Raw genomic sequence first — 21,517 nt, 5'->3', positions numbered from 1 at the left:
ATAATATCTAAAAAAAAATCAACTTAAGATATTTTTATCTAATAATATCTATCAACTCAAAATATTTTTACCCAATAATATTCACGAAAATTACCTTAAGATATTTCTTTTTATCCAATAATATCTACAGTTTTGAACAGACGTTTTGTCCGAAAATATGAAAAAATGTTATTGCGCCATAAGACTTTAAATAATCCTCCGAGTCTAATGGCACAAACCATAATACATTTTGACACTTCTAACTATCTCCAATAATCAAAAATACACTTATGATACCATAGTAAATAATAACACTAACTATATAGTTAGACAAAAACCTATACGATTAATGGATTCATGAAAACTTATGAGGTTTTCACGAGATTCCTAAAATTAATAGAAATTTCACAATTGAATTTCTAGCGGGCTGTTACACTTCCCCCTCTCTACGTGCAAACTCGACCTATATAATTCTCACATACAAGATTAGGGTTTTGTGTCTCCGTGTTCGCTGCGTAGCCATCGTCGCTTACTCTTGCTCGCTTCCCCACTAAGCTCATCCCCTCTCCTAATATGGTCGTCTCTCCTAATATGGTCGTCGGGTACTATACTCTTGATGTTTCTATCATTCTCTCTCCATGTGAAATAAGATCCTTGGATTTGTTAGGCAGTAATAGTTTTGGTGTTTGTATGGAACAGAAAGAATAAGAGGATTTCCAAGGGAAAGAAGGGAGCCAAGAAGAAGGAGTGACTGTCATCTTCCTATTTCATGTTAATTCCTTTTTATTTTTTTTTCGCTTTTCTTTTCTTTCTCGAGCATTTTTGTGATATATAGTTGTCTATATGATTAGGGCTGATCCGTTTGCGAAGAATGATTGGTACAATATCAAGGCACCTTCAGTGTTCGTAGTAAAAAATGTGGGCAAAACCCTTGTTACTCGCACTTAGGGTACCAAGGTATCTTTATTAGTCATTTAATTTCTCCATTCGTTTTGTGCTGTTTGGTTGACGAGAAAATATTGGATCAGGTTGAGTTAAAATTTTGGCCTAGATTTTTTAGTTCTCCACTTTATATCGTAGGCTACATCTACTGTAAAGATGCAATATTTCAGTTTTTTTTTTTTTTTATGTGGCTTGTCCAATCAATTTATGTGCGTTTTTTAGCTTAATAGTTGGCGAATGGGGTTGATGGTTAAGCAAACCTTTTTCATTGATATATGACTTAATGTGATTTAATGGTGCTATATTCTATTTAAGTGAGTTGTTCGCTTTATCAAAGTTTCTGAGACATTGTATGGTTATGGAGAAAACCGGGTTTCTAATTCTATTTGTTGTCCCGTTGCCAATTTTATTTTTTCTCAACGGAGGCGTTTCATTTCTTTGCTTCTAGAATGATACTTTAATATTAACTTCATAAGACAACTTTACCTATATTTTTAATAACCTAGGGTCCTTATAGTTTATATTAAATAGTTTTGGACGTGCATTTCTCATGCGAGTCCTTGTACTGAGTTATATTTTAAGTAGGGTAACACCTAGATTTTTTCTTTAGCTATTTAAATCTGAATTAAGATTTCAAGTTTTTATGTGCCTTCCTCTGTCCTTTTAGAAATTATAATACCTCCTTTTTTGTTTATTAAGTAAGAAATTATGATATTTTTAAAATTAAGGAAGTATTGACATTACACGGTAAGAATGTTTGAGCACGTCCTGTTGTTATTTTATTTTAAGAAAATTGTTTTCTTTTCCACTTTTTTTTTTAATCACCTTGTATATTGTTGTTCTTTTTACGCCGTAGAACATAAAAGTTTTCAGTTTATGACTTGCTTCTGGTTGTGGTATCCTTGCCTTTATGTGCTTTTCCTCCCTAATTGTGAATTTGGTATGATTCTTTTGTTATCTTTACTCTATTTGTTGATGATGAGCGTACTTTTTATCTTCCACAACCATTAAGTTTTTAACTTGCTTAGAATTTGCCATTTGCCATTTGCCAATTGCCAATATATGTTATCTGTGTACCTACTGATGCCTCCATTGTCTCTTTCAGAGATTGCCTCTGAAGGGCTCAAACATAATCTTTGAGGTATCAATGGCTGGTCTTCAAGATGATGAGGATCATGAATACAGAAAGATCAGATTGATCATATTTGAAGGAGTTGGTTCGCAAGTTCATCCCAGAGACAATTGGCAAAGAGATCAAGAAGGCAACCTCGGACACCTACCCTCTAGAAATCCTACATATGGAAGCTAGCATGTTAACTTGCCTGTTATGATCGTATGTGTTGGTTCATGGTGACTATTCAGATGATGTTGGTGTCAAGGTGGAGAGGCCTGCTAATGAGACTATGGTGGAGGTGCCTGCTAAACCAGTTGGAGCCTGAATGTAGGATTATGAAGTTGCCTTTTAGCTTTTTCTATTTTTCTTTGTTTGGCATGAGAATTGTGTTGCTCGATTCTTTTTATTATGAATGTAGTTCTGCGTATTTTTCATTAACAAACAATTTTGGTCTGTTCAATCAAAGTGGACAACTTGTTGTTTTCATCCGAAATGTTTGTTTTAAGAAAGACGCTATATATTACACCTTTTATCTCACTCTTACACGATGATTTGTCAATATTTATTAATCCTTGAATTTGTTGTTTAAAAATGTAAGAATTGATCTCCATGATATTTACTCTATTTCTCGATATATATCCTCCTTTTCTAGGTCACCGTTTTAAATTCAATCAGTTCATTATGGTAGGAGAACTGCTTGCAATCTATATAAACCAAAAATATTCCAATCTTAAATAATTTCCTAGAGAAGTCTAGCAAGATAATTAGAATGTAGAAAATCATCCTCACATTGAACTAACTTACAATATTGCTCTACATATCAGAAAATCATGATCTTCTCTCTCTCAACGTCAATACAGAGATGGGTGCATTCTTTGCAACCACATAGGGTGCTAAATGCCCATCGTTCTGAAAAGAGATCAATGTTAGAAGATTATTTCTATCAACTGAGCTAATGAAAATTGTCCTTATGCTAACTCATCTTGGATTATTTCCCCACTTTTGTTTTGAACTGATTTCCTGAAATTTGCAAGAAGGGCTGAGGTTCTACTCATTGCTGCCTATGGCCAAGGCCTGAAGATGTTGATGTGCCAGATGTGTTGTGACTGCTTATTGAATGAGAAGTGGACCGACTAACAGAGCAGCACAAAAGACTCTTGTTAGAGCTTTGTTGAATCAACTTGTGTAATGAAAACAACTTGTGCACTTCAATCGACCTTGTAAACTTTAGGTGAAGTCTTGTGTAGTTGTGTTGCTCGATTATGATCATATAATCTATAATTCACTCCAGTTTTCTTTTTTTGGTTTTTGTTCATTAGCTATTGAAATTGGGATGTTTAATCATGCACTTCAAGTATTGTTTTTTGCGTAAGTTGAGTTGTAGCTTTTTTTTGCTTTTTTCAGTTGGAGCATTATTGACCTCCACTACTAACCTAAAAGTAAAAACAACTAAAAATTCATTACTCAACAAGTAACCAAAAAAATTATCTGCCCATAATCATACTCAACAATGGATGAAGCGCAACACTTGCTTTTTCATTGAAATTAACCACAAGAGTGCATCTTTTGAAATTAACCACATGTTCATGAACTAAATGCCATCAAGTACAAGAACATATTCCCATAACTTAAAATCATTCCAGTTATACAAATACTGTGGCTATCTAAATACATAACATGAATGGATATTTTGAGATCCAATCAAAATCTTTGCAAAAAGAGTAACATTTTCAATGAATCCTTAGTCATTCCAACACCATAGTTAGAGATGTAGCCGCCCATTGTAGAGCCATAACCTGTAAATCAGGGTGTTATTTTTCAACATCATTCAGAAACAACCATAAGAAAGGGAAGGGAGTGAAAAGGAAAAGAAACTACAGTCTGTGCCTGAAACTTTGATGTCAATGCAGACTATGTTTATATCTAGTGTTTCAACTGGGGGAACTTGAACACAATGAGCTCAATCTGATGTGTGAAACACAGAAGGCAACATGGACTCAAATACGTTAAAAAAGATTTCGGACACATGTATTTAAACTTGAAACATTTAAAAATTTTGATGGTTCTTAGAATATTTCAGGTCTAGATGATTGATTACAACATGTAGGACTTAATTGGTTGCCATGTGTGATGTCCCCTTTTTACGTGTATTTTTACTGAAAGAGTATTTTAGTTTAATTAAAATATGAGTTCTTTTGTTTTAATTTATTGTATTTTAATTGGATTTATTTAGTTGTAATATTTGTTTTCGTCGGATCAGTCTTTGGATTCCAGGGGTGAGGATTGGATCTCATTTATTTTCTCCATCTTTTCTTTTTCTTTTCTCTTTTTCTTTTTCTCTTTTCCTTTTCTTTTTCTTTTCCTTCTTTTCTTTTTTCTTTATTCTTTCCGTTCTTCTCTTCCGCGCGACGTGCTCTCTCTCTCCTCACTGTCATCGTTCTGCTTCTCAACCCAGCATTGCCGCTCGCAGATGACTTGGCCTACACCACCCATCCAGTTCTCTTCCCCTCTAACTGGTGAACCTCCCCACCAAGTTTCACCTCCATCCAAGTCGTCGTTTGTCGCCGAGAGCCCCCTCCAAGCCGCACAGTTTTTGTGCATTTTTGCCACCATCGTTCCACCTCCGGCCACCATCTCTTCACCACTTCATCACCTACCTCTTGCCGTCCTAAACCACCCATTTCCAATTCCGATCCGTTGTCGAAGCAGCTCACATGAGCTCAACTCCATTTTGTCATTTTTTCACTTCCACCGCCATTTTCACCGTCACCCACGGCCAACTTTCATTTCCATTAGTTTCATAAATATCTCTAGGTCATTCTCTATCAATTTCAAGTCTTGGTTTGTCTCCGTTTAAAAGTGAATATTTTACAATCCACGACCTCAGTGTATTTTACACTATTATGTTGTTTTTTCTCCGCCATTTGCAACTCCTTGATCCTTCAAAAATTGTTATATAGCGCTGTAAGTATTTTTTCTAAACTCTATTTTAGATTTAAATATATTATTACTTTTATAATAAATTCTTTGACTGGTTGGTTAATTCAGGACTGAGTCTGAGGAGTCGGAGGTCGGATGGATTGAGGACGGAGTTGTTTGTTTATTGTTGATGTTGTTATTTGCTGATCAATTGTGTCTTGAGGTGTGCATTGCATGGTGCATTCATGTGCATGCATTAAATTGAGAAAAATTAGTTTTATTTATGTAAATGGATTTTCGAGTGCATGTGTCTCACGACCCCAAGTCGGGATTGGGTATTATTTTGATGGAACTCCTCTAGTCACTCGGGAGTGGATAATACTGAGTGACATCTCCTGGGTTGTCGCTGGGTGACGACTGGATCGCGCAATACGGTAACGATGTCGTGTCGACTCTATGGTTCCTAGGCTGACGGGGACTAGAGGATGGCTTAGTCTAGGTACGCGCTGGGCGCAAGACTGGGCATTGCTCGTTTAGGTGTAACACGTGTAGTCGTTACCTGCGGTGTGGCACAGGAGCCAGAGTGTGTGGATGATCCCTAGGAGAGATCATAGTACATGCGATACTTGGAACGGATTTTGGATATTAGATACGGGCCATTTTCTGGGAAAATGGCGAGGGTATGTTTGAGGTTATTGTGATCTATTTTCTGAAAAAATTGTGATTTTCTTAGTTTGGACCATTATCTGGGATAATGGCAAGGATTTGCTTTCAAGATTTTGTTTTGGGCTAAAATGGGTTTTCTGGCGTGCGTGGAAAAAATGTGGATTTATAGGATATGTGCATTTAGCTTTCTTTCATGCATATTGTTGAGTTTAATATGTTTTTATCTTGTGGCGTTTGGATCTTTACTTACCTGCGGCACCATTTTGGTACCGTAGACTTTGATGCAGATGTGGAGGAAGAGGAGGAGGCTGAATCCGAGGAGGCGACTCTGCCGGAGTTTTGACTTGAAGTCTTTGATGTTTAAAAATTATCTCTATCAGTTTTTTATGGCTTGTAATGTGGTTTGAAACAATATTTGAGACTTTTAATATTTTATTATGTATGTTTTAAACGAGTTTGTATCAAACAAAAATTTTGATATTTAGTTATAAAACTTTTATTATCTGCTGAGCTTTTTATTGTACACTTGTTACATGTACACACACTTGACACTTGGCGATAGGATGGTGACCCGTATTGTCATTATCCCGATGCCTCGATCTCCACATGTTCGTACGTGGGAATTGGGGGCGTCACACCATGCATTATTAAAACTCCCAACTTTGAAAACGTGACTCATGCAACCGCCTTTTTCAAACATTATTTTGATGCATATCTATATCTATATATATAATGATGTTTGAAAATAAATGGATAATGATAATATTAGCTCCCAACAAATAATAATAATTGATTGTGGAGTATTGTGGAGCACCAACTACCACATACTCAAGCTAAATGAGACCTAATTTACAAAACTTCTAGATGTTCAAGAAATAATTTCAAACCAATTTCCCTTGCTTTAACCCCCATGCACATGCACTTTGCCATTGATATTCACTAGCAAATATTTGTTTCTGAATTTAATGATGGGCAAATATCCCAAATACTGAATGAATAAACATCAATACCTCATGACTTCCTTACTATAACCTCGAAAATGCAGCTCATTTGTATAGCAAGCCACGCATGTGGTGGATGAGGAAGTTCATGCATGTTGTGGGTCCTTTATTAGTCAATAGTTCCTATTTGATAATGGATAGTTTATGATGAATGTATTGTTATATCGATAATGGTAGTTGGTAATTTGTGTTAGTACATGAGCATTTCTGGAAAACGGTATCAATAAACTAGTTTGTACTGAAGTGCTTCCAGTCCTACGAGGAAATATTTGGTGCGTTCCAACTCCAAGTGGAACCTTCTTTATTGCAATTTTGTCAATTCTTAGATCTTTTTTATTGGGGTTTCTCTTCATGGAAAAGAAACATGCCTAGAAATGTCTGATCCATTGGAGTTGTAAGAAACTCAAACAAATGCAAACCTTTTCCTTCTTTTTTTTGTCATGGCCAACACGGGCAGACGCACCGCTGTTTGCAACACTGTGTTTTGGATTAAACAAGGTTTAGTCAAACAATGACATAGTATATATGAATTATCTAAACAAGCAAAGAACAAAAAACTACATGCAAACACACATAGATACAAATATATAAATGTTGAACTTACCAAAGAGAAAGTGTTGATGTCGGCAGTCTCATGGTGGCCTGTCAATCTCCTCTTCTTGCCTTCTCCATAGGCAGCAATGTGCTCCTTGTGAAGCACACCCAACTTTTTAATACCTTTTTTATCACCTCAAAGCCACCTTCGTTTCTCATTGACTTAGAGTATAAAGCAAACCAAAAGATCAGAACTTACTCTACAATAATATTGACTTCTACTAAATGGCAACATTGTAGAAGCATGGAATTCAAAACGAAATTTCTTGAGACAATTTAGGCTCAAATGAGATGACCAACCTTGAGACAATTCTGAAACGTGTAAGGGAGCTGAACAAAAAATGCAGAAAATGCCGAATCAAATGCCTTCAAGGGTCCATTTCCCTTGTTCTAATGGACTCCTATAGTTGTTTTCAAAACCTTTGTCTCACCCATTAAACTCTAGAGTCGTTTGAAAAATGTTAGGCATCAATGTCTCATTTTTTGACAACCGTACACAATTAGAATTGAAGACAGGTTATCTTGATCATAAACTCATAACCTTGAAACGTGGATATGTGCTACTTAATTACAATTTGGATAGCCATCAAAACACATGACACCATTATAAGAAGCAGGCATCCACTCACCAGCTGAAGAGATCGAGAGAGTGCGAGACAGAGAAAGAAAATGCAAGAAAAGACAATAAAAGCATAAAAGTGATATACTTTGCTAACGCATAAACCAACAAAGATCATCACCAGCAACCATTAACTTCAAGAAAGTATTTTCTGCAACTCACTAACATTTTCATGCCCTAAGCCCAATACCCATCTCCGAAAGAAGAAATCTACCCCAAACTTTACCTCTCTCAGTACAAAGAACTTAATAACGTGGAGTTACCTCCTGTTGCTAAGCAGATCGGATGTGAAACAGACGTAGGAGTCGCGGGTGTTGGGCGATGATGGACAGAAGGGGGCTAATGAGTCGTGGGTGCTGGGCTACGAGAGGGACGGTGACAACTCGAGATGCGTTGTGCGGTGGCGCTAGTGGAGGAAGGGTGTTGCGGTTGCTGGGCTACTAGTGGTCCCCGTGAACTCCTCCCTCTTGTTCGAAACGGTCTGTGAGGGAAAAAGGCTGGGCGGCGATGGGCAAAGGCAGGTCAACAAGTTGCCGGTTTTGGGCGACGCTCGAGGGTTGCCCGAAACGGGAGGGAGGGAGGTAGGGGGATGCGGGAGTGGGATGGGTTCAATACGGAAATCTAGTTGAGGTTCAAAATTCAAATGCTAGCTAGTTTCAGCAGGAAAAAAATAAAAAAATAAAAAAGGAGTACATCCACGTAAGGTGTGCAATGACAGATACGCTATAGTGGCTGATTTGTAGCTTTTTTCTGTATGGTTTTAGTGGGTGTTCTGTTCATGGACAAGAAAGAATAGTACCAAAGTACCACCACATGACCGCTGCCCAGTGGTCTTGAATATGGGATGATGCCACATTCACAAAAGGCCAGGTACCTAGCAGTGTTATATAAACATATATATTTTTTAAAGCATTTTTGTGTATATTATTTGATAAAAAAAATTATTAAAAAATTAGTATACACAAATACTTAAAAAAATAATAATTTGTACATGTCCCAAATAGATAAATTTGATACAAATATTTGTAAAAATGTAGACCCACCTAAAAAAATTATTTTTTATTAGTAAGACTTACTTTTTTACGAAGAGTTAAGATTATTCATCCAGGCTAAATTTTTTCCAGCCCATTCCAAAACTCGGATAACCGGATTCTGGCTCTCTCTCTCTCTCTCTGTGCAACCCTAGCCTCTTGTCACTCATCTACCAATCGAAGCTTCATTCCTCGTGGTCAATTGTCATCAATGTTTTCACTCCATCGTTAACTTCTACAATTTAAGGTTAGTTTTTTGCTCTATCATCGTCTATTTTTTTTTCTTTAATTCGAAGATCTATAGCGATGTGCTATGCCTATAACTGCATGTGTTTGGGAATCTGAGTTTGTTGTAGTGATGTTTGTATGCAAAAGAGAAACAAAAAATAAAACTTTTGACATTTATGAAATAAATAAAGATAAAAATTTTGCTCGATTTGTTATGGGTTGTTTTTTCTTTTTAGGTTCTATAGCTTTTGACTCATGGAGATTTGTAGATTTGGATGCATCATCTAGCACGGCATTCTGTAGCTTGTTTTTTGACACATGGAGATTTTAGATCTGTAGTCTGTAGTCTATTTGTTAATAAGATAAGGATGCCAGTGATTCTTAAATGTTCACTTTGGTTTAAGGGTGCTACCCGCACCATACGGTGCAGGGTAGACCCCTCCCCGCCCCCTGCCCCACAGAGGGCGGATGGGGAATTCCTTCCCCGTCCCTCGCCCTCGGCGTGCGGGGGCAGGGTACCCTGTCCCGCTTAACGAGGTGCAAATTGAGAGGGCAATCCATCCCCCCCCCCCCCCTCTGGCACCCCTACTGGGCCTTGGGCCCATAAGCAGTTTCTGGGTCATTTTTGGTCCAAAAACTGCTGAAATGTGCCTAAAATGGCCCACAAGCTTTTCTTTTAGGCTCAACAAAGTTTCTAGGCCATTTTCAGCCCATAAAATTATAAGTAAAAAAATTAAAAAATTAAAAAATTAAAAAAAAAAAGTTACATGAATAAAAATTGATTTGATGGCTACAAATTACTAGTCAATATAGTATACTAAAAAAAAAAGTTACATAAATAAAAGTTACTAGTCTAATCACTACAAGAGGTCATGCTTTTTACGGCGCTCAAGAATTGTCGTAAAAAGTAGAAAAACTGTGGCAAAATCTATTAAGCCACGATTTTTTCATCGCAGGCAAACCGCCAGGAAATAAGCCTCACATAAGCTCTGTTTTTTGCCGAAACGAAACCGCGGAAGAAATGAGGCTATTTCTGTCGATCAACACGCCGAGAAAGGCAAGCCCGTTGCCGCCACTATTTCTTTCCACCAAATCTAAATGTGCGCCGCAAAATCTAAGACGACTCCCTGCGCTTGTTCGTTCGTCGGGAAGATAAAACTTGATCTCGGCGATTGAGATCCGCCAGTGAAGTTAGCTGCAGTTTAAGCAATCGCCGGAGAAAAAGCGATCTGCGACACAAAAGGCCATTAAAGGTGTTTCCCCATATCGCAGATTCAACATTCCTGGGTTGTTTTTATTTGGGTTTTTCGGCACAATGGGGATGAATTTGCTGGAAAAATTTTTTCCAATCACTGGACGATTGTTGCAGTCATTACTCAAATTTGGGTGTAAAATTATCTGGGGCAACCGGTAATTTAGGCACTGTCAAATGGACCTAAATTAATTTCCAAGCTTTATGATCTGTACATATGAGGAAATGGTCCTCCTAATTGAGACTGCGCATGCATATTGGTGAATGTACATCATCTGGGGCTTGAGTGGAGTCATCGGAGTCCACGGCAGCTTCATCTCTCAAAGTCCAACCTGCTTCTTCTGGCTACGGGTGTCGTTCCATAGGATGCAAGCTCGACCTGGTCCAAAAGCTCCTCTGCCTCTCCCTCTCTCTCCGACTGAATCCTTTCTGCTGCACAATGGTCAAACCAAAATAATACTTTCCATTAGAAAGCAAGTTAAATGAAGCAGTAAACTACTACTGCATATGGAGGTTGAACAATAGTTTAAACTGTCTTCTGCAATATTTACTGAAGTTGTGCAAAAGCTAAAAACCATGAAGGATGAAAAAACCAAGTTGGGAGGCCGGACAGAATGGTTAACCTTCTCGGATATAACAGTTGGGGGCTAATTTCTCAAGTATAATACCCCGGGATAATTTGTCAAGGAGAAGTACGCCGGCCAACAGAAAAGGTTGAGCAAGACCTGTGGTTAGCTTCAGCAATTCGCCATTTGATAGATTTTTCATGCCTTGGTAATTAGAAACATTCAAACATCTATCCCGCTTAAATTTTGCCTTCTCCCTTGCCTTCTATGTTTGAAAGCATGTACTCTGAATCCAGTTGACAGCTATCAGCAGCCATCATTTCACCATTATATTAATTTTTTATTATAATGTCAGAGCCTTGCTGTCTTCACATGTGCTTTTTGTGAAGGAGTACACGTCATGCATTGAAAGATGTGTGTACTCTGAATCCGGTACTTCCTTTTTTGCCACGACTAGAATAACTTAATCTCGAGTTATAATGAATTCGTATTTTGCAGCAAAATGTTATCGCGGCAAATATTTGATCTATCGGCGTCTCCACAAAGTGACGCACTTTACTAGTGTTTTAGCTACGAGTACTTGTGCGGCGCATGAATTACGCCTCAAAAAATGGATGTTTGACGGCGAGATACTAACTGGACGGAAAAGAGATACATGAAAGGTAATGGTTGCCTAGTTGCGACCAAAAAGACCTGCAGGAATTAAAAATCGCAGCAAAAAGCTAAGTTTGTTGTAGTGAATACCTAATAAACTAATAATAATAACTAAACTATTACAAAATTGAAAGGCTAAACAATTACAAAATTACAAATATAAAAGTGTCCAAGGGACATTGTATCAACATTACAAATCATTGAATACAAAATATGAACAAATGATTCAAATTTTGAATATTCTAAAGAGAGAGCTGTCAGTTGTAGCTTGTCTTTGACTGTGACACTTGGGGCGGCCTGAGCTTAAGCACATATTCATATTGTAACGGAGCTAGACGTTATCTCATGTGTTACTACAAGAATTAATACTAAAATTAATATCGATGAGATCGAAATGAATATAAATAAATCAAAATAATAAAATAAAACAATTACAAGGTGGTCCAAATCGAGACAGATCCCCACCCTCCTCCTCATCGGTCTTCTTAAAGTCTAAAACATTCGGAACATGAATATCATTTCATATCGTCCAACTCTGTGTGCATATCAATGCCTCCACAGTTATAGGTAGGGGTGTCAAATCGTGTTAACGAGTTGTATTCGTGTCTTGTCAAAACATGTATATTATACTATATAGCTCAACTTTAACCCAACCCGTTAATCTTATCGTGTCAAAATCTCAAACCATAACACGACCCATTAACATAATGGGTCGTGTCGTGTTAACCCGTTTTGACTCATTAGTGAATATTACGAAATATGTTAACACAACACAATACGACCCGTTTCAACCTGTTTATATAAATAGGTTAAATATGTCCAAAATTAACCAATTTAACTAATTAAATGTAGCATCATTTTATATAAATTTAAAAATCACAATATTTATAAAAATTATAAAACTAAATACAAGTCCAAAATTACAATCTAAACAATAAAAATATCGATATCGAAATTCTAACAATTTTACTTTTAGGTATAAGGGTATAATTATAATTTTAACTTTCTTAATGTGTCATAACGGGATTATAATGTGTCATAAGGGGTTGACCCATTATCAACCCGTTAAGCAATCGTGTTTTAACGGGTCAACCCGTTTTGACCCGAAACCGTTAAGACTAAACTATAATCCACTATTATCGTGTCGTGTTCATATTGGGTTAACGGGTCGTGTAACATATTGTCATCTCTAGAACTTATAGGAGACAATGAACTACGAAAATGATCCAATATGTGACCTCCGGTACTAAAGGCTGACTCTGATGCAACGGTGCTAATAGGGATGACCAAAATACAGTGGGCAATCTCAGAAAGGATGGGATTTTTTTTGCTGCATTCTTCCACTATCCTAATATATCAAAATTATCATCATCATCTCGAACCATATCTGCTGACAAATAGTTTTCTAACTCCGAAACCACCTCCGTAAATTGATAGACTAGTGTGAGCTTCTGTGCGAGGGTCTTAGTCCACGGCATTCTATGTTTCTTTGTAGGAGGTCCGGTCACGATGTCTGTAGAAGGTGTTGGGGTATGTGTATGTGTTTTGGATGCAGTAACACCCTTAATTGCATTAAACTCATCATAAAATTTAGCCAGGGTATCTGAGGCCATTTCACCAATAAGATCAACCCATGCCTGATCGTGAGTAAGTCTCAAACCATATAACATACCTGAAACTTTCAAACGAGAATTAAGAATAACAGCCATATATAACAAAATATTCATTCTACTCAAATCTCCCAAGTACTTGTCATATTTTAGCATCATGGTCATTGTCATCCCCATCATCTTTTCATTGGAACCCCTACATATATTCTAATTCTTCTTTCACCCTACATATTTGTTGACAAAACCCATGAGATGTAGGGTACAAAGAACCAGATATATTCAATTTAACATCGTAAAAAAGTCTGAGAAAATCAACAAAAGTATAAACTACCACCCAATCATCATCATTCGGCTTTCCTAATCCTCGTGCTCGTCAAAGTATTTGACATATTGGATGTCTTCATCACCCAATAATTGAAAGGCTGTCTTATATTCTTGGGCTGCCTCCAACATCAAAAAGGTTGAGTTCCACCTGGTAGGAACATCAATACAAAAACCCTTTTTCGATATTATGCCCACAGCCTTTGCAGCAACTCTAAATTTCTCCAATCTAGAAGGAGAAGACCTCATAAATTTCACAATCATTTTAACTCGTGCAACTGAGTCATCAATATCTTTCAACCCCTCAGTCATAATTAAATTTAAAATATATGCAGCACATCTAATATGTAAATATTCACCACCCAAGAATGTCTTATTTGCCTCTTTAAGATAATTCTTTAGATATCCCAAGGCAACATCATTAAACGACGCATTATCAACCAAAACAATCCAAACCTGTGCCAACCTCCACTCCTTTATTGCAGCTTCCAAGGCATCCCCAATCGTGTCACCCTTATGATCAGTTATTTGATAAAATTTAATAATTTTTTTGTGAAGAACCCAATCAGAATTAACAAAATGCACAATCAACGACATGTAATTCATATTTTGGATATAAGTCTAAGTATCGGTAGTGAGGCAAACTACCAAACCCGCAAATTAGCCCTCAAAACATCTTTATCTTTTCTATATATCTTTTTAATATCATTTGCCACAGTGTGGCAAGAAAGAAGCGTAAATCTTCGTTCCAACTCTTAGACAAATTCTTGGAACTCTTTACCCTCCACAAACTGAAAAGGCAGCTTGTTCATGACAATTATACGAGCTAACTTCCTTCTACACTTATCGGGATTATACTCTGTATACCCCTTCAATGTTGGACCCCGGCCCCACTACTCCTATCTGCCATTTGTCTTAATTCAATATCTAGTCTAGATTAACCCTTCTTTACTAAGGATTTTAATATTGGACTCTTCTTGCATTGTTCATCTAAATGAACTTTCAGCTGGAAAGTATCATATTTCTTATAGTGACATCTATATATTTTTTCACAGTGATTACATTTAGCTTGTAGGTTGTTGGCATCACCACCCTCTAGTTTGATAAAATGAGACTAAATATGGACACAGGTTTCTTGCCCTGTGTGGGCTTGGGGGTAGGGCAAGGTGTACTTCATGTAGAGGTATGAGTAGGGTTAGGTTTTGGGGTAAGGGTATTGGCTGGGCAGGAGAGCTATCATTGAAATCCGGATCCATTTGAGAAGACATTTCTGATTCACCAACATAATAAAAAATTTTCAATGTGTAATCTAACACAACACATAAAAATAAATAAATAAATAAATAAATAAAAGGTATACTGCAATTAAACACAAGACATAAGAAAATGTAATAATACACCAAACAATAAACAAGGCAAAGTGCAATGATTGAAACCAATTTAAAAAAATTCACAATATTATAAAGCAACATTTTCTTAATCACTAAATAAATAAATAAATAAAAACTAAACGAAATAATTGTAACATTAAGTATTATGAATTAAAAGGCTAAAATTAAAAATGCATAAATATTTGTTTATTTAAATCGTGCAGTTTTTTTATTTATTTAAATATTAGAATCATTGATTTAAGCACACAAAACTCAACATAATTGTGCTAATATAAACTTCTAATAAAAGGGCTAACACATTAAATTGTAGGAGGACCAAAAAAAAAGGTAGTGTCATGAGACTTGGACATTTAAAATATAACAAAACTATATTGTTGTACAAATTTTAGTGTCATGAGACTTGGACATTTAAAATGGAATTTAGGATTCCTAATCACTAAATAAAATTAGGGTTTCAGATTGGAACCCTAAATCAATTTAGGGTTTCCAATCCTAAAAAAAATTAGGGTTTCGGATTGGAACCCTAAATCAATTTAGGGTTTCTAATCCTAAAAAAAAGTAGGGTTTCGGATTGGACGATTAGTATTAGTTATAGCTATATAATATATTAGACAATATAATAGTATTAATATTAGACTATTAGTATAGCTATATGTTAGTATTAGTTTTGATGATTTAATATAACTATATTAGTATGAGTATAACTATAATCTATATTAGAATATTAGTATTAGTATATATGTGATTATTTTTTATGTGATTAAAAATTATATATAATATAAAATATATTATATATAATATTAATATATAAGTAGTACCGGTCCGGTTCGGTCCGGTCCAAAACTAACCAAAACCGAAACCGGACTGATTCCGACCGGTTTTTCATTTATGAAAACCGGTTCCGAACCGAACCGGCACAACCGGTCTGGTCCGGTTTGGTCTAGGCCGGTTTTCCTGTTTGTCGGTTTTTTTTTACACCCCTAACTCGGACCATTAAAGAAAACCAATTTTAAAAGGATTCTTCCTACTGTTTTATGAAGGAACTAAAACCAATTAAGCATGAAACCAGTATCCCAATCATTGATTGATCATATCATTTTCTCAAAAGTCTGCATGCAAACTATGCATTCAAAGTGATCATCAATAAAGTTTGAGTCTGATATGTTCAAGAGAATAAAACCGAAACATGAGAAATGAATTGAATCATTTATTGGTGTTGCATACGTTATCCAAGCTGCAGGCTTTTATGTTAAAAATAAAAAAGGGAAAGCCTGGATTCATCCAGGTTCTAGTCCAAATTTAAAATCTGGATTCGCTCCGAATATATCCAAATTTTCAAGTCGGAACCCGGTTAAACACACCTACAAAGAGGTTGTTCGCAATTTCCATGTAATTAGTTACCTTGATGGCTCACTACAGGTCGAGGTCGGAAACCCAATATTTTTTTCCGCCGACTATCTCAAATGATACCAGATCCTCTCTAAAATAATGTTCCATGTGATTGACATTGACGAGAACTCTCGAACGAACAATATTATTAAACATTGCAAAAATCAGGCCATGCTCTGGATTTAATATTAATATATAAGATTACATATTGTTCAGTCACGTGCAAGTGCAACATGGTTGTTTTAATTGTAGCTGAATTAATTAGATCACTCAGGAATTTAAATATGCAGCATATGCTTCCTTCTTCGTCATTCTGCTGGAACTGGAAGGTTTTATGGTTCTGAAGGTTAGGCAGCTTAGACCTTGATGTGCTGGAGGGAATTGCTGGGGGCCGGCCGGTTAAGTTTTTGCAGTTTCACATATATATTCATACTTACGTGAAATAATGCATTGCAGTTGAGTAGCAGAAACACTGTCGATCCATGCATTTTGACGAATAACTTCGTAGTCATGTAAATACATGATGATATTCGCCTTCAATCATAAGATTTCGTCTCATTCAAAATCATCATGAACAATCTTGATCATGTTCAAATGTCGTCAATTTCGTTTACTGATCTCCCCTGATCTATCGACTGGCAAGTTTGACTCACCGCTCGGGAATATATATATATATATATATATATTCATGCACTTATGGTTGTTTGTTATGCCGATCTTTACATAAGACTGGTAGTTGTGATTGATCGATCATGAATGAGAAATCTTGACAGCGTACCCGCTATTGACGACAGTGGAATGTCCATGTCAAGGCCACATATTGGTGGTGGGGAAGAAATTGGAGGAAAGAACACTACTTTACGTACGCAAAATGATCGATTTGAGTTGAGGAGAAATTGAACTCTCTACAATTATTTCTGGTGATCAAATAGGTATCATCCATCGAGTATGCAGAATGGTCAATATTGTTAAGATGATAAAAAGATAAATGTCGTATCACAACGTGGGATTTGATGGGGACAAATATTGTAACTTAATTATGATAATTTAGCGTGTCATGACTCAATTTTGGATGGTTTCAAACCATATTGCAAATTGGTTATTTATGGGGTGATTTGATTCGTTCTCTTCCCAAAGCTTAAGTATAGCAATGATTGTTCATGTTATTGGCCCAATTGCCTTTTGTCATCTACATCATTTTGTTTTCTTTGGTGTCAATAGTTATTAGTTAGAATTAGACGGAAGGTGTTCACTCGAACCTAGATCCAGTTATACCCAGGCTCGGATTTGGGTGTCAAATGCAGCTTAAATACTAGAGGTGTACAGGAACCAATAGAACCGGTTGGCACCAACTAGAACCGGCCGCCGGAGTCAAGAACTGGTCTCCAGATGATGGGAATTTAAATAAACCGATGCTGCTGACAGGATCAATCCGAATTTGAACTACGTTCAAACTGACGAATCGATTGATATAATATATATTTTATATATATGAAATAAAACAACGTTGTTTTACTTAAGTAAAATGACGTCGTTGATACTGTTTAGTTTAATACATCAAACGAGATTGTTTTAGTTTAGGTTTAATCCTCCGCGCTTATCTTCTTCATCTTCTTCTCCTGATTCTCGCTCACTCTCCTCTCTGTGGACGCAGCGGTGCATCCCTCTCTTTCCTCCCTCATGCACTGGCATATCTCTCTCTCCATTGTCTATGGCACAGCTCTCTCTCTCTCTCTCATCGCACAGTTGTGGCTCTATTGACTCGCACCTCCATTTCTAAGTTTCCAGCCACTTGCAACGCCGAAGGGACACCGATGATCGATTAGGATCATGCTGAAACCGACGTCCCTGATTTTCTCCTCCTTTACCGGCTGGTTTCGACCGACTTGAACTGGTACCCGGATGAATTAGAGTTTTTAAAACCCAAAATCTGGATACTCGATCGGGTTATACTCGGATTTTGTAAAAAAATAAAATTATTGTTCAAGGCCGTAATCCCTGATGGTGTATTAACTATTAAATGATGTACCCGTTTAAATAAATTCGGTTATTAGACGGGGTAAAACCAGGCTGCTGATAACCACCCGAGTGAACCCGATTACCCTGGTTTCAAACTTAGCCGGAAAAAATCTGGCATGAACAGTACTATAGTTAGCGGGATATATAGTACTTACAAAAGATGGTAACAATATTGGTGACGAAACCTGCAATATTGTGGACCACGCAATAAAAATCCATACTGCTTGGTGATAAAGAAGTCAATTTCCGATCTATTGCACGGCATCAAAATAGCTTAGAATGCGCAGATACGATAATGGACACCAAAAACATCAGGTTTTTATTTTCGCACAACATACAATAATGCTTATTCTTAATTTCAAATGAAACACACACAGCAACTTATTATTTTGGGATCAACAGAAACAACAAGATACAACACGTGGAAGAGTGCAACTTCGTTTAATTAATAGACAGGAGCTGGCTGAGGATCTTCTGCCTTGAGACCTTCTGTCTTCTTTTTCTCGGCGGTTAATATATCTTCTATGTTCTTAGTTATGGAAGATAGCATAGCCTGAATAAAAGATAGCGTCTGGGGATCTTCTGTCTTCTTTTTCTCGGCGGTTAATATATCTTCTATGCTCTTTGCCACGGAAGATAGTGTCTTGGAATCTTCTGTCTTCTTTTTCTTAGCTGTTATTGTATCTTCTATGTTCTTCGCCATAGAAGTGAGCATAGCCTGAATAAAAGATGCAAACTCAGCTTGTTCCCACCCTGGAATCGGATCAGCGACGAATGACCACTGGAGCTTGCAACCTTGTTTGCTTTCCTTGCTGATTGGATATGCTGAGCATGTTCCCACCAGGGTCTTGATGCCGACGTTATTTTCCGTGACCTCGTAGCTCAAAGACTTCTTGATCGGATCTATCTTAATCAGCTTCTCATGGACCCACAATTGCTTCGGTTGCAGACGCCCGTCCCATACTCTTGTTGCGGTGGCAGCGCAGTAGCGGACGAGGCCAGGCTGGTTGCAGATCCCTTCGACATGGTGACTCGTGTCGATTACGTCAGGAGCAAATTTGTGTAGGTTGCAGTAGTCCTCCAAGAATGGCCATGCTTCTTCTGCTGTTGGGATTACGAGCTCTGCAGTGAGATTTTCTACCCATTTTGGTTGAGCTGGTGCTGCCATTTGTGTGTACGTGTGTGCCAGAGAGAGATAAGAGTGAGGGAGCCGGGAGGGAGATGTTGATCAGGGAGTGATCAGTGTGGATATTGTTGAAGATGTGTTCTTGTGTAGTTGGGGTCTTAGCTATTTATAAAGAATCGAATGTAGGCTACGTACGAAACATAGCATATATTGGATAGGACCGTAGTGGAAACAATAGAGATATTAGATTAGAACTTGTGGTCCAGCCGGCCTCCAGGAATCTATTTGCAATTTTTTTTTTTTTTTTTGGACAATATAAAAAATAATTGATAAGTAAAAAGCATAAAATAATAACTTTCTAAATATTTATAATTCTGTAGGGTTAATTACAAATTTAATATATGAGTTTTCAAGTTTTTATAATTTGAAATCTCGGTTTTTAATTTTTGTAAAATTGATACTTAAGCAGTAATACATCCGTTAATTTTACAATTAGAAATTAACGACGTTTTTGACATGTGATATCCATGCAACAGGTGTTAGCTAGCCTCTGATTGGTTGACGTGAATATTATTGTCACGTCTCAACCTCTTGTTAGTTGATTGACATGACATGCCATTAGTTTTTTTAACAAAAAGTTGAATGATATATTTATTTAAAAATTTCTTAAAATTCATGTATTAATTTTGTAAAATTGGAAAATTGGAGTCTCCAATTGCAAAAAAACGAAAACGAAAACTCAACCACTAATTTTGGAACCAGTCTGATCCTATATCACATGTGCCTCTTACACATCCATTTGTAATTTGACGCTTGCCAGCTGGAATCTCATGTATCTCTCCAAATCCCCAAAAAAAAAAACACTTAGAAAATAAATTATTAAATACCTCGATCGTAGTTATGAAAGATATATAATCGGGAACTTTTAAGTGTATATATAGATCGAATGCATGCGTAGCGATCGATAAATTTTGCGAGAACACCATGGTATTGCAAACAGGTTCGTGCATCATGTGCACTTCGCAAACAACAGTACCCAAGGCCTCGCCATTAATGGTAATTTATAGAGATAGATATATATATATATAAGGTTTGAATTTTGAACTTTTAACTCTATTTTATTTTTCAATGAGTTTGGAAAATTAGGCATAAATTAAATAATTACATTTGAGTTGGCATGCAATATTTTTCAATATAGTTACTTATCCTTTATAGGCATCTAACATTTTCTCCCAACGTTACCTAACATGAATTTAAAATACAAACGATACAAGTCTTTAAAATTATGAAAAATTCTATTTGTGAGAGATTTTGTGTGCAGTCTTATTGATGAATATAATAAAAAGTAAAAAATTATTATTTTAAAAAAAATTTCATTGTAATTTAAATATTTTTTTAAATATAATTATATGGACTTGTATAAACAATCTCAATTTGAGAATTGTATATAGACTAATTCTAAAATTATTATCCATTTTAATATGTCATATGTAAGAGAAATAATCATTATAATTATAATAATTACAATTAAAATATCAAAGTATTCACTCCTCAAGGCTAATTTTTAGGAGTTTTTGTTGGGAAACGCGAATGTGTCAACTTTCCCTGTGCCATTTTGTTATATTTTAATTGAATTTTCCTTTTTGTCCATGCTGCTTTTTGTAATTTAATATAAAATATTAGCTACATCAATAATTTGACAGAGACAGACAATTCAATCACAGAATCGTCTCAACTTAGGTAAAGTTGTGAAACACTGTAGAATAGAGTTTAATATTAAAAATTTAATTTTTTTTTATAATTTCTCCTATTTTATCTCTGACTAACTTTTTGATATTTCATCAACGCCCCCCGTGTACGAACAATGCAATGGTTACATAGAATTATGTCTCTTTGAATACGTGTACGCAGGACAAAATAGATAGGGCGAAAAAAGAAAGTATGCCCTGGGCAGGGCCATGGGAGAATCATGTCAATCTTGTTGAATTTTCTTTAAAAGGCTAGCAATTATTGAGTGTGAACTGTTGAAGCTAACGGTCAAACAGAATATGGCAAGTAGCTTAAATTATTGGCTGAATATCATCCATATTTAATTT

The 21,517-nt window shown here is 36.3% G+C and overlaps 1 long non-coding RNA gene across 1 annotated transcript; it reads left to right on the top strand.

Annotated features, from left to right (window-relative positions):
• Positions 1–830: 830 nt before the first annotated feature.
• Positions 831–2,578, top strand: LOC122317557. Its single transcript, XR_006244498.1, has 2 exons — positions 831–936; positions 2,027–2,578. It is a non-coding gene; the product is annotated as an uncharacterized LOC122317557 (long non-coding RNA).
• Positions 2,579–21,517: the final 18,939 nt, after the last annotated feature.

This window comes from Carya illinoinensis, chromosome 7 (genome assembly GCF_018687715.1).
Source record: "Carya illinoinensis cultivar Pawnee chromosome 7, C.illinoinensisPawnee_v1, whole genome shotgun sequence".
NCBI classification, from domain to species: Eukaryota; Viridiplantae; Streptophyta; class Magnoliopsida; order Fagales; family Juglandaceae; genus Carya; species Carya illinoinensis.
This window is presented reverse-complemented; position numbering and strand designations above follow the sequence as displayed.